We start from the raw sequence: 19,543 nt of genomic DNA on the forward strand, positions 1-19,543 counted from the left end.
AAAGACCAAAAGACCAATCCATGCTTACAAGCTCGGGATTTTCAACTACACCTTCCATCCCACAGAGAGGAAAGAGAGGCTGGGAAGGGATTAATCATCCACTATGCCTACTTGAGAAAGCCTTCACAAACTGCACAACTCCAAGGTGTAGAGAGCTTCTAGATGGCTGAACACATCTGCATCGAACTATAGTTCCCTGGGGACAGAAGCTTCTACACTCAGGACACTTCATCCATATATTTGGATATAATATATATATAATATAATATATATAATATATATATAATATAATATATAATATATATATAATATAATATATATAATATATATATAATATAATATATATATGCATATTTGGATGAATATATATTCAAATATTCATCCAAATATTCATCCCTCAACCAAATATTCATCCATATTCTTTTCGTAACTTTTAATACATTTTAGTATGTAAGTATTATTTTCCTGAGTTTTGTGAGCTCTTCTAACAAATTAATCAAACTCAGGAAGGAGGTCATTGGAATCTCTGATCAGAGGCACACAGGTGGTAAGGGCTTGCATCTGGTGTCTGTAGACTGTGTGTGTGTGTGTGTGCATGTTTGTGTGCCTTCTCTGGGTGGAGAGTGTTTGAATTGAGTTAAATTGTAGGACACCAGCTGGTGTTACAGAGAATGTGTGAGTGAAATCCCACACATATTTGGTGCCTAGAAGTGAAGTGTTTTGTGAGTGGTAAGGGAGACACACAGGGAAGAAACATATAGTAGAGAAGAACTTGGTTTCTTTCTACATAAGATGGAAAAACTGGGCTTTTTCTTTACAGAATTATAGAAAGTATAAACAGTCTGAAATGGAGGTGGGGTTGGGAGGACAAAATAGATTATGTGACAGCTGACTAAAATACTATGCACATTGATAGGATATGTATTTACATGTGATAGCCATTCTTTTGGGGAATTCTGTGCTCAATTTTCCTGTAAGATATTGTTTGTAATAGACCTCAGTTCATTGAAGGAAACATTCTTAATACCATACTCAAAAGTATGCTGAAGATAATTTGAAAGGGGTAAATGTAAGAAACAAACAGAAATGTTTGATGTCCCTGAAGTAGTCTTTGGCAACAAAGAAACTCCCCGGACCTAAACTAATGGCAGAGGAGGGAAAATGATGAGCAAGGATGATAGGGATAGTGTTTAAATAAGGGTGACTCTGGATCCTCTTACAGATAGAGACATGTTCACTGGATTCAGGTGAGTCAGAATCCTTTGGGAACGTGAACAGATTAAAGACAGAGCCTGAAAACACTTCATATCCTCTATTTCATTTTCCAAATGCTGCCTAGAAAGCAGGAGCAATACCTGAGTAACTTTTTGTATCACAGCAACAATATAAATAAATTGGCTACTTCTCCAGAAAAATGAGGAGTCCCTCCCATTTTTCTTCATTTCTTAGGTACTGAAAGAATAGAAAGATACATATCTGGAGCAACAGCCAAGTACATTTTGACCTTTTGTCAAAAACCTTTTTTGGTGGTTGTTCTATTTTTACTTAAGAATGGAATATATATGAAGCAAGATGAAGGATGAAGAAAGCTTTTATCCATTACAGGGACATTTTCAGTGATGGTTTTGAATGTAATTTCCTATGTTGAATTTCTTCTTGCTCTGACTTTTGCCATTGTTTCTTCTCCATTCTGGGTTTTCCCACAGACTTTGGTATAGGGGCAGTCTAAAATTTCAGATTCTTTTTTCTAAAATCTCCTAGGGTCCTGCTTATACTTTCATTTACATTTTAGGAATGTTGGTAAATTTGGAAACCAAATTCTCATGGAGTAAAGTGTTTCCAATGATTCATATTCTTTCATAACTTGAGACTGCTGAAGTAGCTCTCCCAAAGAAATTGAGGAAAATGAACCTTTTTATTTGGTTATATGAAACTATATTAAAGAGCTGTAAATATTGTTTCTTATTTGCAAAACAATAGTCAACTTTGTATAAATTCACACTGAAATAAAAAAAAAATGACATTTGTTAGTATATGTCTCCTATATGAAATTCCTTTAAAATAACTGGTTTTTAAATAAATGGAGTGCTAAGGTAATCCTGTTTATAATAATTTGCCTGAATTAAAAAAAAAAGTCTAGGGGGCAAAATTTGACAAAGATCAGAATAGCTGCATTATCTCGAAGGGTGTGCCTACACATTACTTAGTTGTTGCTAAACAAATAATAACTATTCAGTGAAAAATCTAAAGAATACTCTGGCTGATTAAAATTATATCACTAATAAAGGACAGACAGATACCATGTGGCTCTCTATGGGACATTCTCTACAGATTGCATGATAATTTATGTGGTGATCTAGCATCTGGGAATACATAACTTGAATCTTAATCATGAGGAGATATCAGACAGAACCAAACCGAGAACATTGTATAAAATAATTGGCCAGTATCTTTCAAACTATCAATGTCATGAAATACAAAGAAAAACTAAGGAACTCTTCCTGTTCACAGGAAATAAAAGAATCATAACTAAATGAAACATATGGTCCTAAGCTAGAGCTTACATTGTAGAGATAAATTCTATACATAGATATAATTATGATAATTAACTAGAAAGATGGGCATGAGTTAGATAAAAGCATTTTATCAAAGTTAATACTTCTCAGTGCTAGCAGCAGCCCTTCTGCCCACCTATGGTTTGCAGGCCTCCCTTTAAGCAAACCTATTCCTCTCAGGGCAGCTCTTTCTGCCCGCTGTGTCTGTGCAAGCATCCTTTACCCACCTCTCCCTTTTATAATAACCTGCCCTTCTGGATATAAATTTTTTTTTGAATGTGCAACAGTAGTGAGCTATAAAAAGCACACACTTTAGCTTCCTTTTCTTTCCTTCTTACATTATAGTTTCAATCTATACACATAGAAGAGCACATTGAAAATGGTATAATTTTTGTGTACATCCATCATATATATTTTATGTTATGTAAGCCTGTTATATAAACCTATAACATAAATTATATCCTTCATATTTATCCATGACCTTATTTGATACCCTTCCTTCATTTTTGATGTTCAAAATTTATCACTGGTATTTTTCTTCAGCTTAAACAATTTCCTTTAATATTTTTTAAAAGCAGATTAACTACAAATTCTTATTTTTACTTCAGTAATGTCTTTATCTTCATTGCTGAAAAATATGTTGGTGTATGAGGAACTGTGGGTTGCTGGTTTCCATTCTTTTAGCATTTTAAAAAGATGTTATGCCACAGTCTTCTAGCTGCCAGAGTTTGTGGTAAGAAAATTGCAATTATCACAGTTAGATCCATTTTCCTTTACATGAAGTGGATTAAGATTTTTTTCATTTGCTTTGATTTTTAGTGGTTTAATTATGATGTGTCTGGGTATGCTATTCTTTGAGCGTATCCTTTTTTGGTTTAATGTGCTTCTCAAATCTCTAAATTAAAATCTTTCACCAAATTTTTGAATTTTTCAGATTTTTTTTCTGTACTAATCTCTTTCTCCTTTCCTAGGATTCTGATATTACTGCTATTTGTTTTTGAATATGTGACACAACTCCCAAAACTTTTGTAGTGTTTTATCTATTCCTTCAGTTGGATAATTTCTATTGCTCTCTTTTCAAAATCAATGATTTTCCCTCTGTCATCACTCTTCTGCCATTCAGCTCATTCAATGAATTTCATTTCAGCTAATGTATTTTCATTTTGAAAATCTCCAATTAGAGGGGGCGGAGCAACATGGCGGCGAGGAGACGCTGCGAGTAAGATCTCCCATTAAAAAAAGTTAATAGGGAGGAAAAGCGGCAGGTCCCAGTGAGAAGTGGGACACGGAAGATAAACAGGTGACGCCAGCGAACTGCCCGAAGAAGAAAGTGGCCATAAAAGAGGACTAGAAGGGAGGGAAGCGCAGAACCCTGCTCCCCTCCCCCACCCACAGAGGCGGCACTCTCCGACCGGCAGAGAGGAGGAAACAACACACCAAAACGGCCCACAAGAACAAAGGACGCAGCAAGCGGGACTGTGAGTGGAAAGGAACTATTGCAGCCACCACACCCCGGGAACGGGAGCTGAGGCGAACCCTGCAGGATCCGCCGCGGCGGTGAGCGAACGGCTCCTGGCGCCATTAGAGAAGAACAAAGACCCCGGGAGACCCGCACACAGCCCGGGCTGCCGGTAAGCTGGCGCGGAAACACGGCGCGCTAGGGGAGCTTGAAAAGCAAGTGCAGACCGGGATCGCAGCTGCCCAGGTCCCCGCGCCTGCGACCTAGGCTTGCGGGGAGACTCACGGAGGTCCTCACTGAGGTGAAGGTCCCTCCCTGAGTGAGCAGGAACCAGGCGCCCAGGCACAGGAGCTGTGCAAAAGGCGCCATTCCTGCGCCACTGAACTGGGCTACAGCCCGAGTCCTGGAACTGAGGGCTTCAAACTGAGACCCGGGGCACGAAAATTCGGGGCGTGGGTTCTCCACGACGGTGGGGCACAAGGCAGACACAGCACCCCAAAGCTGTTGAGGTGTACCCTACCATTCCCGCTCTGTTCTCTGTCCCACGGGGTGGGGGGAGGCGAAAAACAGCCCCCCAAGGACAATAGGAGAGATCTCTGGCGCCACCTAGCGACCAGGAAAAAAAATTCACTAACACCCTATAAAACAGGACATTTCTTAAGACTGCTTGAAAAGGGCAGAAGGTTTCTGGCGGACCCAGTGGCCAGCCGGGAAGTTATTCCACGCCAGGCCCCTTCCGACCAGCAGTCTGAGCCCACAGAGGGAGCAGGCACCCACGTCCGGGGCAGACCGGGTGCGCAGAAGAGTGTGCCTGAAACCGGAGGCGCAGGGACTGCATCCCGCTTCGCCATTTGAGAACAGGGACATTTCTTCAGTAAAAACTGCCTAAAACCAGCAGAAAGCTCCCCCAGAAGACAGAGATGGCTCCTGGAAGAGCCAGAGGGGAGCGGAGAAGTTCACCAAGATGTCAGTCAGTCCGAGCAACACAGTGTCCCAACGCATACGACAAATTAGAAAACAGACAGTAGGGAGTAGAAGAACCACACGCAACCTAAAAACTCCTCAGGAAAGAAGCACACCACAAAAAGAAAACCACTCCCCAGATTGCAACGACAGCAACTTGGAAGAACTTCTGAGCCTTCCAGAAAGAGAATTTAAAATTGCCATGATTAAAAAAGTGATAGATCAGAAGAAGGAAATTGAGTCCCTAAAGAGGGAAGTAAGAGAAATGCAGGAGATCAAAGAATTAATGGAGGAACTAAAGAACTCTGGGAAAAGCAATGAAAGCAGAATAGATGAAATGGAAGAACGAATAAGTAATCTTGAAGACACAGAAATAAAAAGAACCAAAACAGAAAAGGAAAGAGAAGTACGAAGGAAAAAGAATGAAGAAAGACTTCGGGAACTATCTGACTCCATGAGGAAAGGAAATATAAGAGTTATAGGAATTCCAGAAGGAGAGGAGAGAGATGTAGGAACAGAGAAAATATTCATGGATATAATTGAAGAGAACTTCCCAAATGAGAAGAAGGAGCTGAAAATTGATATACAAGAAGCAAGAAGAACACCAAACTTCCACGACGAAAGGAAAAACACAGCAAGACACATAATAGTAAAGCTCCCAAGAATCCAGGACAAGGAAAAAATAATGAAGCTGACAAGAGGGAAGAAACAGATAACATTCAAAGGAAAACCAATCAGGCTGACATCAGACTTCTCTGAAGAAACACTACGGGCAAGGAGAGAGTGGAGGGACATAGTCAACAGACTCCAAGAAAACAGATGCCAACCAAGAATACTCTATCCCGCAAAGCTCTCTTTCCTCCATGAAGAAAGAATATGGACCTTCCCAGACAAAGAGAAACTCCGGAATTTCATTGCGACTAAACCCCCACTCCAAAAAATACTACAAGGAATCCTAAAGCCAGAACCTCAGAGGGACGAATAACAACGAAAGAAGACCAAAAAAAAAAAAGTTATTAAAAGAATAAATAAATAAAATCAAAGGAAAGACAAACATAATGGCAAATACAGATGCTAACATATCAATATTAACTCTAAATGTAAATGGACTAAACTCTTCAATAAAAAGACACAGAGTTGCAGCCTGGATTAAGAAACAAAACCCAACCTTTTGCTGTCTCCAGGAAACACATTTAGCTACAAAAGATAAAAATAGGCTCAAAGTCAAAGGATGGAAAACAATCCTACAAGCAAATGGGCCAAAAAAGAAAGCAGGAACAGCTATACTTATATCAGATAAAACAGACTTCAAACTCAAAAAAATAAAAAGAGACCCCAATGGTCACTACATTATGATTAAGGGGACAATACTTCAAGAAGAAATAACACTCATTAACATATACTCACCAAACGAAAGAGCACCAAAATATATCAGACAACTGTTGTCCTCTCTGAAAACAGACATCAGAGAAAACACATATGTAGTGGGAGACTTCAACACACCACTATCAACAATGGATAGATCAACAAGACAAAAAATAAGTAAAGAAACTAAAGCTCTAAATAAGGACCTAGAGCATTTGGGCTTAACAGACATCTATAGAACACTAAACCCAAAAAAAACGGAGTACACATTTTTCTCAAGCGCACACGGATCATTCTCCAGGATCGATCACATACTGGGGCACAAGACAAACATCAACAGATACACCAAGATTGAAATCATACCAACCATCTTTTCTGACCACGAAGGCATCAAACTAGAAATAAATCATAAAAAGAAGGCAAGGAACTATCCTACCTCATGGAGATTAAAAGCCACACTACTGGAAGACCACTGGACTAACGAGGAGATCAAAGAAGAAATTAAAAAATTCTTTGAATTGAATGACAAGGAGGACACCAATATCCTAAATGTATGGGATGCAGCAAAAGCAGTAATAAGAGGAAAATATATAGCAATAGAAGCTCACATCAAAAAACAAGAAAGAACTCAAAGAAACAACCTAATCTCGAAGCTCAAAGATCTAGAAAAAGAACAACAAAAAACCCAGAACCAGTAGAAGAAAAGAAATAATAAAAACCAAAGCAGAAATAAATGAAATTGAAACTAAAAAAACAATCCAAAAGATCAATGAAACCAAGAGCTGGTTCTTTGAAAAAATAAATAAAATAGACAAACCCCTAGCCAGGCTCACAAAGGAAAAAGGGAGAAAGCACAAATACACAGAATCATAAATGAAAGAGGAGAAATCACAACGGACACAGCAGAAATCAAAAGAATAATCAGTAACTACTATGAACAGTTATATGGAAACAAGTTCAACAATCTAGAGGAGATGGACAAATTCCTACAACTCTACAATCACCCAAAGCTAGATAAAGAAGAAATAGAACACCTAAACAGACCAATTACAAGCAGCGAAATTGAAATGGTAATCAAAAACCTCCCCAAAAACAAAAGCCCAGGACCTGATGGATTTACAAATGAATTCTACCAAACATTCAGAGACGAATTAGTGCCTATCCTTCACAAACTCTTCCAAAAAATTGAGAAGGAAGGGACAATACCAAACACGTTCTATGAAGCCAATATTACACTAATACCAAAACCGAATAAGGACAACACAAAAAAGGAAAACTATAGGCCAATCTCCCTAATGAACACTGATGCAAAAATCCTCAATAAAATTTTAGCTATCAGAATCCAACAATGTATCCATAAGATAATTCACCACGACCAAGTTGGATTCATTCCAGGGGCACAAGGATGGTTTAACATCTGAAAATCAATCAACGTTATCCAACACATCAACAAAAAGAAATATAAAAACCATATGATAATATCAATAGATGCTGAGAAAGCTTTCGACAAAGTGCAACACCCATTCATGATAAAAGCCCTTGAAATTCTTGGGATACAAGGAACATACCTCAACATCATAAAGGCCATCTATGACAAGCCAACAGCCAGTATCATTCTCAATGGTGAAAAGCTGAAAGCAATTCCATTAAGATCTGGAACAAGACAAGGATGTCCACTCTCACCACTGCTTTTCAATATAATACTGGAAGTCCTAGCCAGAGCAATAAGACAAGAGAAAGACATCCAAGGAATCCAAATAGGAAAAGAAGAAGTCAAACTATCACTATTTGCAGATGATATGATAATATACATAGAGAACCCCAAAATCTCCACAGAAAAACTAATTCAACTCATCAATCAATTCAGTAAAGTGGCAGGATACAAAATCAACACGCAAAAGTCAGTAGCCTTCCTATACACAAACAATAAATCTGAAGAAGAAGAAATCAAAAAAACCACCCCTTTTATTATCGAAACAAAAAAAATCAAATATTTGGGAATAAATCTAACAAAAGAGGTAAAGGACCTATACAAAGAAAACTATAAAACACTGTTAAAAGAAATAGAAGAAGACACAAAGAAATGGAAAGACATCCCCTGCTCATGGATTGGAAGAATAAACATTATTAAAATGGCCATCCTACCAAAAGCAATATACAGATTCAATGCTATTCCAATCAAAATCTCAATGGCATTCTTCAAAGAAATAGAACAATTATTGATGAAATTCATATGGAATCACCAAAACCCCGAATAGCCAAAGCTCTACTGAAAAAAAAAGAAGGAAATGGAGGCATCACACTCCCAGACTTCAAACTATACTACAAAGCCATAATCATCAAAACTGCATGGTATTGGAACAAGAACAGACATACAGACCAATGGAATCGAATAGAAAATCCAGAAATAAACCCACAGATTTATGGTCAACTAATCTTTGACAAAGGAGCAAAGACTATGCATTGGAGCAAAGAAAGTTTGTTCAATAAATGGTGCTGGGAAAACTGGGTCGCTACATGCAAAAGAATGAAGCTTGACCACTACCTCACACCATACACAAAAATCAACTCAAAATGGATTAAAGAACTAGACATAAGACCTGAAACCATAAAATACATAGAAGGAAATATAGGCGAAACACTACGGGATTTGCACATCAAAGACATCTTTACAGACACATCACCCAAAGCAGTGATAGTGAAGAGAAAGATAAACAGCTGGGACTACATCAAATTAAAGAGCTTCTGCACAGCAAAAGAGACAATAACAAAAACAAAGAGAAACCCCACCAACTGGGAGAACATTTTTGAACCCAACACTAATGATAAAGGACTGATCACAAAAATCTGCAAAGAGCTGATGAGACTCAGCAACAACAAAGAAAATAATCCAGTCAAAAAATGGGCAGAAGAGCTAAAAAGAAACTTCTCTGAAGAGGAAATGCAAATGGCCAACAGACATATGAAAAAATGTTCAACATCACTTGTAATCAGGGAAATGCAAATCAAAACTACCATGAGATACCATCTCACACCAGTGAGAATGGCACATATTAAAAAAACTAGCAACAACAAATGTTGGCGAGGATGTGGAGAAAAAGGAACTCTTGTGCACTGTTGGTGGGAGTGCAAACTGGTCCAACCACTATGGAGAGCTGTGTGGAGATTTCTGGACCTACTAAACATAGAGCTTCCATATGATCCAGCAATTCCACTCCTAGGTATTTACCCAAAGGACACAGAAACATCAATTCCAAAGAGCACCTGCACTCCTATGTTTATAGCAGCACTGTTTACAATAGCTAAGCTTTGGAAACAACCCAAATGCCCAAAAATAGATGACTGGATCAAGAAGATGTGGTACATATATACCATGGAATATTACTCAGCATTCAAAAAAGATAAACACATGCAATTTGCAGCAACATGGATGGCACTGGAAGGGATCATGCTCAGCGAAATAAGCCAAAAGAAAAAGAAAAATACCGGATGGTCTCACTCATAGCAGGAATCTAGAAAACTTAAATAAGGGACCAGGAAAATGAATATAAGAAAGTGAAAATCAAAATCAACAAAAAACTATGAACCAGAGACACTTTTTGGGGGGTGGGGGGCGGGAGGGAAAGGATTGGGGTCAGAATGGGGCGTTTGCAATTGTATGGGGGAATATAAAAATAAAATTTAATATTTAAAAAAAAAAAATATATAAAGGACTGCAAAAAAAAAAAAAAAAAAAAAGAAAATGTCTTTAACTTAAAAAGAAGAGTTTGCAAATTAGCACATTTCTACACACGCGTCATTTAAAATGGAGTGACTCAAACACAATAAATGCTCAATTAATTAATGGCTTTAGCCCAATCAGGAATAAAAATGGAGTTGACTTTGGCCTCTTAGTCAGAGTTCAGGTACATCTATTAAACACGTGAAGATGTATCATTCCAGATTGGCTGTCTCTTTTTGAGCCTAAACACATCCAGAAAGATCCACTACATAGGCATCTACCAGCTTTCTCCAACAAAGTGATTCTGAAAGTTTGAAAGAAGCTTCAAACAATTTTTATTTGCTTTCCATTGTATCATTCTAGCCCAGGCATCTTTATTACTAGCCACAAGAATTTATGAAACTCATTCAAAATTGTGTAGTTAAATTTTAAATGTCACTGAAATTGTGGTTCTGATTCCTTTTAATACACATGGGTTTTATTGTATAAAAGTTTGTGCTCATTTGCATCTCCAGAATGATAAAGTTCATATTTAATAAGCATCTAAGGAGGGAAAACAATGTGCTATGTACCTCTTAGGGATAATTCCGCATCTGTCTCTCCTCAGTAGTTACTCTGATGTTTGAACTCTAAAAAAATGTTGTAGCCATTGTATTTATGCAATATGTACATATATTTATAAATATGATGTCATAAAGACAGAGAATAATATTCTTGGATGGCAAAAAAAAAAAAAAATAAAAAATAAAAACCATACTAATGAAGAGTATATGAAAGTAAGAAAGATTAGGAGAAAATAGAAAATGTAGAAATACATTCTTGAATTTATGAAAATTATTCACCAAAATATTCTGTAACAAATTATCAGAATTGATATGAAGACATTTTTAACTAAAATCTATATTTTACATTAGAGTGGCCTCTTTATGGTATATATTACATGGCTTTTGACAAATTTGTAATGACTAATACCTGTACGTCTAGTATTACACCGAATAATTCAGCACAACTATCTATAATCACCTCCTTCTCACTGAACTGCTAGCAATCATAATTATATTTACTGTCTATTTCCATAGCTTTCCTTTTTTTCAGATTCATAAAGTTAAAATCAATCATAGTACAAAACTTGTCCAGAAGTTATTCTTTCAATTAGCAATATATATTTAAGATTGCCCCAGGCCTTCATGACTTGATAGTTCATTTCTTTTAATTACTGAATAGAAAATAGTCCATTATCTGGATTTATCCACTCACTAAATTGCAGCTTCTTTGCATAAAATTATAAATAGAGTTACTATAACTATTTATATGCAGATTTTTCTATAGACAAGTTTTTTCAGCTCAGTTGAGTAAATACCAAGGAATGTATTGCAGCATTATATGGTAAGAGCATGTTAGTTTAGTAAGAAACAAGCTAATTGTCTTTCCAAATAGATTTGCCATTTTGCAAATTCACACCACCCCCACCATCATCAAGTCATCCATAGTTCTCTACCATAATTCATTAGGGCCCGGGCACCATATTTCTTACCAGAAAGGCTCTAGGAGTTTATAATTCAATAGCAGGATATTATAGTTCCATATTCAGTACACCCAAGCCAAAAAAATGCATTTTTTAACTTGCCTCATAATTTAATTTTGGAAAAGTACAAACTGTATTTTAACTCATATGTTTGGAAACTAACCATTTTAACATAAAATTTAGCCATTCCATTTATCTATTATAAATTGCCTTTTCACAATTTCTGATTTTTGATATTTTCTCATTAATTTATCAAAACACATTTTTATATAATACTACATATCATATATAATACAAAATTTTATATTTGTAATATTCCATCACATCTTAAATTGAAAATGTCAGTTAATATCAGTTTTACCTAATAATTTAATTATTGATTTATTTTCTTGACTCTTGGGCTGAGAAAATTCGATTAAAAACTAATTGTAGTTGGGCCTCCCTTGTGGCCTAGAGGTTAAGTGTCCCCGCTCTCACTCCTATGGCCAGAGTTAGATCCCTGCCAAGGAGATAACCCACATGGCACAGCAGACCTCTCCTGTCTTGCTGGTTGCTCCCCTTAGCAGTGTATTACAGTAGATCTACCTGTTCTGCTCCCCATTCTGTCTCTGGTGAATCCCCTCATCGCCCACGCCTCTGGCCTACACCCTAGTTCTTCTACAAATAAATATGTAAATCATTTTTTTAAAAAGTAACTGTAGTTACCTCTACTTTCTTCTAGTTTCATCTTTCCATTTAAATTTTATCCTATTTGAACAATATTTTGGTGTAAAATCTCAGGTCATTATTTTGAAGTAATTACATCACAGTTCCCAATCCATTACTGATGAATATTATTATTTTATATTATAAATATAGTTTTATTTGGATCTACTTTTGAAAACTTTGAAAAATCTTGTATCACAAGCTCTTGTTATCATACCCTATGCCTTTACCCTCAAATTTTTCTTTCTTCATATAAAATACTCATATTTTTTCATACTTACGTACAGTGTTGCTCCTCACTTATTTTTAAATGAAATCCATGCCAAGTCAGTGCCTGATTGCTTCTCATATGTTTAATAATACTCCAATATGAATAACATAGTATACTTTATCTGCATTGACTTTAAATTTTTATTCTATACTTTATTTTTTTTAATAATGCTCTCCCCAACTAGGATATTTGCTTCTATGTATTTTATTGTTTTAGGTCTTATATTTAAGTTTTTAATTCATTTTAAAATTATTTTTATGCCTGGATTTAAAAAGTGAACCAACTTCTTTCTTCTGTGACTGTCCAGTTTTCCAAATACCATTTTTTAAAATAAAGGGATTTTCCATTCTGCCCTGCCCTTGCTCCTAATGTATTCAGTAGCCATCCGTTTGTCTTTCAGGAATTGTTTACTTTATTCTGCAGTAATTTAGTTGTGAATATGTGGCAGAGGAGAGCATGGTGTCTTCATCCTGCTGTCATTTTACCAGATATCATTATAGATTTTAAATTATGGTTATTATGTGGATTGTTTTAAATGAGAGGTAGAGGCAAGAGAGAATGAATCAGTGGACATTCCTATTCTACTTGAGAGTGTTTTTAGTTAAACATAGGAATTCACTGATACTTTTCCAATGTTTTGAATGTCAAAGATAATAAATCTAAAAATTTATCTATATGACTTTTTGCATTTAAAAAATGAAAGATACTAGAAAAGAGAAAAAAAGTGAAAAAGAAACATAAATACATCTAGTAATTTTAAGATGCAATCATATAAATAGTGTCTTATAAAATAACCTTTCTGTAACTTTTTTTTAAGATTTATTTTACTAATTTATATAAGACCTGGGGTGTATGTATGGGGGATAAGGGGATTCACCAGAGACAGAGTAGGGAGCAGAACAGGCGGATCTATTGAAATACATTGCTGAAGGCAGCAGTGGCACAGAAGAGGTCTGCTGTGCCATATGGGTTAGCTCCCTTGCCTGAGATCCAACTCATGCCGCAGTTGCTGGTGATAGCTTGATAGTGCTGAGACATAACCCCTATGCCATCAGGGAGGCCCCACCTTTCTATAACTTCTATCTTTGTTTCTCACAGTTACAAAAAAAAAATAAGCAAAATACATTCTTACCTGAATTTTCCATAATACTCTAAGATGTTGGAGTTAAAGCAGTCTCAAGTTGCATGATTTTGGAATTATCAGTTACCCAAATAATTCAGTTGTGACCTAATTTTCCTCAAGATATTACCCATCATTCATTATATTGCAGCAAAGCAGATGCTACTTTTTAAAATTCTTTCTTTCCCTTAATGAGCTAAAGCTATTATACAAGTAGTTAATAATAGAACTCAGATCTGTGTCAATCAGTGTTTCAATTCTTTTAAAAATGGCATATTTTTCTGAATTTAAGTGACATATATTAAACTTTGTGCTAATTAGTGAAACTGCCTCATTTAAGTCACATGGTGATAAACTAGAGTGGATCAACTCTGGAAAAGGTCAAGTTTCAAATAAAAGTACCCTTGCACTTCTAGTAGGATTTCTTTAAGGTCAGAGCTGCTTTTACTTCCTTTCAGAAATGTTTCAATTCTATTAAGGGATGAGGAAAATTTTTCACCTAATCTATTTATATAGTATATATTAAAATCAATCCAAATTAAACTTCATTAATATGTCAGCTTCAGAAATAAAATAATTCACTTGAATGATTTTTATACAACACAATGAATGAAGAAGCAATTAACTTGTATACTTTTTTCCTAAATACAACACAGAGAACCGGAGAAGGGGATCATAAGCTATAATAAATGCTCCATTGCCATCCTCCATTCCGGGTGGCCCTGGACTCAGGTTTCTAGCAGCAGATCAGCATCCTACCTCTTGGCCCAGATCCACACTGCCCTGCCACCTGGCTACTCTCACCAAATGCCCTCAATTAAGAATTAGAAGACTTTTCATGATACAGGTCCCATTACTTTTGATGATCTCAAACAACATTAACATTAACAGACATGGGAAGATTTTCATATAGATCTTGGATTTTCTAGGAACATCAAAACTCTTTATTCTCCATGGTTTTGAAAACTATACTTTGTTATACAAAGAGGCAAAACACTTTCAGCTACAAGTTATGTTGTTGGAGATGCAAAGATGGAAGTAGGACAGAGAAACTGGTCACTTTAGAGGTTCTGTGAGTACTGGTGATGCGTGTTGCCCCCAACCTAGGAGAAAGGATCAATATCAGCAGTTACTAATCCTAACAGAAGTGTTTCCAGACTTTAAGGATGAGGTGCAAACTCTGCAAGGAAACCTAGAATCATCATTCTATTCACACCATCAGATAAACATTAATAGCTACTGTAACTTAAATTCAGTCTAGGGTCCTTGAGAGGTTGCAAAAAAAAGGGCTCCTGTGCAAAAGTTGACTCTTAGTTCAGCAGACACATGCTGAGGCAGCAATTAGGGCAGATGCCCAGGGTTAACCTTCCTCATCTGAATAAGGCAAGAGCCTCTGAGCTAAATTGATATATTTCTTATCCAGAAAGGAAGAACAAAACTTAAACAACAAATAACACAAAGGAGCCATATACATGCAGTTGGGACAGCAAAACCAAGTCCTAGACTTAACATTGAATAAAAAACACATTTGTATCTACTAGAACTCCCACCTATATTCATACGGGAACATTTGGGACAGTGATATCCCCAATGTGACATATATATGTCAAAAGGGAGAAAATGCAAAATAAAGAAAAAAATATGTGCCCCATGGAAGGTCCTGGAAGCAGCCAAAATCCAACTGGTTCTGGCAAGCAGTGGAGCAAACAGGCCCCAGCAGAGGCAACTTCAGGGCCTGGTCCCCATAAGCTGTGGCTCTTAGAGCAGCGAGCTAGAGTGACAATGGTTGAACAAATGGTCACTCAGTCAGGAGAAGGATTTACAAACCTTCGGTCAGTCCATACCAGTGCAGCTTTCAACAGAGTTGACTCTGAGGATTTCATGCTCTGCCCTCCCCCCAACCAGGAGTGGTATCTACTTTGTGGGGTGTACCAAAAGCATAGAAAATCTCATCCGAAACCCCAGAGAGGAGGGATATTGGGGTGCCACAAACATGAGCCTGCCCCATTCGACTCATCCACACCAACATCTGGATCCCTCCAAGTCCTTACCCACTCTGTTGACTCATCAACTACAAAACAAACCTGAGTAGATACAGAAGCCACCAAAGGTATACGTAAGTATTAACTAAATATATAAACTATTAAAAAATAAGGCAAAAAATGTGCAGTGAAAAGATATGAATGATATTATGTATGAATATTTCTCAATTTACATGGTTATCAAAGTATTGGATATTTTAGAAATGATCAAAAACAATTACAAACATAAAAGCAAACAATGTCCCTCTCTAAGCTTTATCTATAGAAATATGATAAATGAAAATGATCTATGAATGGTAAATGACCTACCATAACCACTTCAAACACAAACTTGAAAGATATGACCATTCTGCAAAAGTCTTTGGTCATAATTAAAAATATATATTTTTAATTTTTGGAAGTGGTAACTAGTGGAATTTATTTGTTGAAATAGTGACAGTGGAGATGTAGTGGCCCGTGTGCAGTGGCATTGGGAAGCTCATGTATCTGTGCTGTGCTGAGTTGTCTCTGTGGTGGTGGTATCTTTGCTATTGTTGGGTATTGTTGGGAAATTGTTTCATCCTTCATATTTTCTGAGATTCATCCTCACTCAATGCTTTTTATCAGGAATCATCTTCGATGAATTCTCTTTGTTAACTGTGAGAATTCTGGTTCAGAATTTTGTATTAGATTTAATTGAGGACAACTTATACAGGGATAAATCTGGGATTATTTTTCTGGTTTGGTTTGTTTGATGGTAGTTTGATTATAATTTATACTATAAATTGAGACTCTGATAGTCATAAAATGTTCTGACTGAACAGACAACTCATTTATTAACACCTATAACCACCTGGCATTGCATACATTCATGGCAAAATTTTCAAGAACCTGATGTCCATTTCTATAAAGCAGTATGATGACCACAAGGAGTAAGAAATGGATCAATGACTTCTAATTGCACTGGAATGCTATAGGAACAGAATGACAAACTCAAATTTCTAAATGTTTTATTCAAGGCAGAGTCAGAAAATCAGGGATTTTCTATGACTGTGCTAAATGAATTTCTTATCACTTGCAGCCACAGGGCTGAAGTGCAAAAGATAATAGTTAATATAAGTCCTATGGTGACAATTCACAACATCAGTCAAATTGCAACTTTGCCAAATCTCTTATGTAAATGTTAAAAATGAATAGGACACCAAGAATTGGAATCAGAACTCATAGAAAGATATGCATGATTTAAAGCAGTGGTTTTCAACTGGAGGTGTTTCCAGCCCTGTAGGGTTTCTAGAAATATGTAATAGAAGTTTTACTTGGGGATACTACTGGCACGTTTCTCTTGAGTACCAGTGACTTTCAATGTTTTAAAAGGTTGGTAAACTATACACAAAGAATTGTCCCACCTTGAATGTCCTTAATATTCCTATTGAAAAGAATTAGCTTTGAGTTATAAAAGTTCCCAGTCTGAGTGACCATCCTTTGCCAGCAGAACCATTCCTTGGTCTCTTGGCAGATGTGGTTGCTGCAATATAGCTTGAAGACCCTTTAAGAGCCCTACAAAATATTTACTTTGAAGAGTGAAACAGTTAAGTTTAGTTTCATTATGAGGAAAAGTTAAGTTTAGCTTCATTATCAGGAAAAATATCAAGAGAACAAAATAGAATTGTTTTCACCTCTCATTTAAAGTAGTCCAAAAATAGGTTATCTCAGACTTGGGATGTGTCCTTCATAGTCACTAACATTCCAGCATCTAGCTGCCTCTGCATTCCTATCTTTAGTGTCCTGTCACCATGTGCAAGGTGGTGCCTTAAGCTTCATTCCTGGTTCTGGTTCTAATTCTACTCAGCAGGAGAGACAAAAGGACAAAGAAGAGGGAATCTCCCTCTCTTTAAGGAACTTTTCTGAGGGAACTTGCAATTTTCGAATGCCTCTCAAGACTTAGTCATGCGATAAGCCTAAAAACAAAAGGGTTAATTAGGACATGTAGTTGTTCATCCAAAAATTGGATTCTGGGATTAATTGGAAGGGGAGATTAAATATAAATTGTGGTATTCCATTAACAACTTCTTCCACACAAAAGTAATCTACTGTTCTTCATAATTCCTCCCAAGTTATCCTTGTTCATAAAATCTGCCATGAAAAGGTTTAGGCACCAAACAAAATTCACTATGTTGCTTTAAGTTAAGACTTTAAGATAATGTTTGAGAATGTATATAAAACAGAGAAAAGTTACTATATCTGACTGTAATTATTAATATAGCTTTGTCTAGCAGAAACTTTGGATTCAATATGCTAGCTGAGGTAGCGAGCAGTTGCTCCATTGGTAAACTGAAATGGGAAAAGGGAAACACCTATACTACTGCAGGATGCTTGGACTCCATGTTTATTGCTTAGAGTATGAACTGATAGTCATGTGGTTTTCTATTCAGTTATATGAATCTTGAGTCTGAGAACAACCCACTGAATTGGTGAAATATCATGTAACAGGCTACTTTTCCTCATGTATGTTGTATAATGGGAAGTTTAGAAGGAGGAAAATCATAGTGCTAATACGTCTGGGCACTGCACCTACATTTAGGCAAGAAAACGAAGGGAAGGCAAAAGAAAAACTCAAACATTTTCTTTACAAAGGTTTACCAGTTATATTCAGAAAGTAAAGCCCTCTTCAGTTACTTCTGAGTCACATTATCCAGAACTGTGTCACATAGTTAACAGCTGCAGAATAACTAGAAGTTTGAGTATAGTGTGTCCAACCTTAAGCAGAAGTCAACACGGCTGAATCAGGGTATGTAGGGTTGCAAACCATCCTGCCTCTTGTGAAAAGTGGTATTTATCAAATTTCTTCCCATTCAGGGATACCAGGCCTATCTTGCATTATAATCCTCATTTCTGATAATGTAATAAAATCAGAGAACCTAGGAACTGCTATTTACTAATGAGTAAATTAGTTGTTATTTACTCATTAGTAAATTATGGTAAAGTGTCTTGAGCTTCCCTCCCTACCAAAATAATAAATCAAAATCAATATCACATCTTTGGGGAAATCTCCACCTAAGACTGAAAAAATTCAGGAATGATGACTCCTAACATATTACCATTTAACTTGACTGACTTGTACAGACAGAAGACCCATGAAAATGATATTTGATTAGCATAAGATTAATCAGGTGGTGAATCTAATTGCAGTTGATGTTCCAGATGGGGACTGTTTCCTGGAGCAAATCCCTACAGTTCAGATGCCTACTATGTAGTTATTGATCTGGCTTTTTTCTCACTTTTACACCAATTATCAGAAAAACACAGAAATTATTCATTTTCACATGATAGGGACAGCTGCACACATCTAGCACCCTACAGTGAGGCTCCGCCAGCTCTTCATAACTGATTCAGTATTTAGTCCACAGGAAACATAATTATCTCACCATCTCAAAAACATCATCCTGAATCTACTTAAATGATAACATCATGCTCAGGTAATCTGAATGGTAAAATGGGAAATGGAGTTCTAGATGTTTTTGTAAGATCTATGTCAAAGAAATGAGATAAATGGCACTTACCGCTTAAGAAAGGCTAATGACCCAAGTAAGAAAAAGGAATTACTCCTTTTCTTAGGCAGGTTCACTCAAAAGCAGATTCAAGTCACATATTGGGGAAGTGATCCCAGGAAACAGAAATGAGAAACTGGGGAGAGTAAAACAGGAAGTGGGAGAGTCCAGTCTGTTAACCCCAGTGAACACTCCGAATTGTGTAGAATGTACCACGCAACTGTCCACCTACAGGATGGCAGGAGGATCATTTATTCATCAACTTTATCTTCACTGCTCAAAGCTTGTAA

The sequence above is a fragment of the Talpa occidentalis genome, unplaced genomic scaffold, assembly GCF_014898055.3.
Source record: "Talpa occidentalis isolate TD23 unplaced genomic scaffold, MPIMG_talOcc4v2.1 talOcc4.2, whole genome shotgun sequence".
NCBI lineage: Eukaryota > Metazoa > Chordata > Mammalia > Eulipotyphla > Talpidae > Talpa > Talpa occidentalis.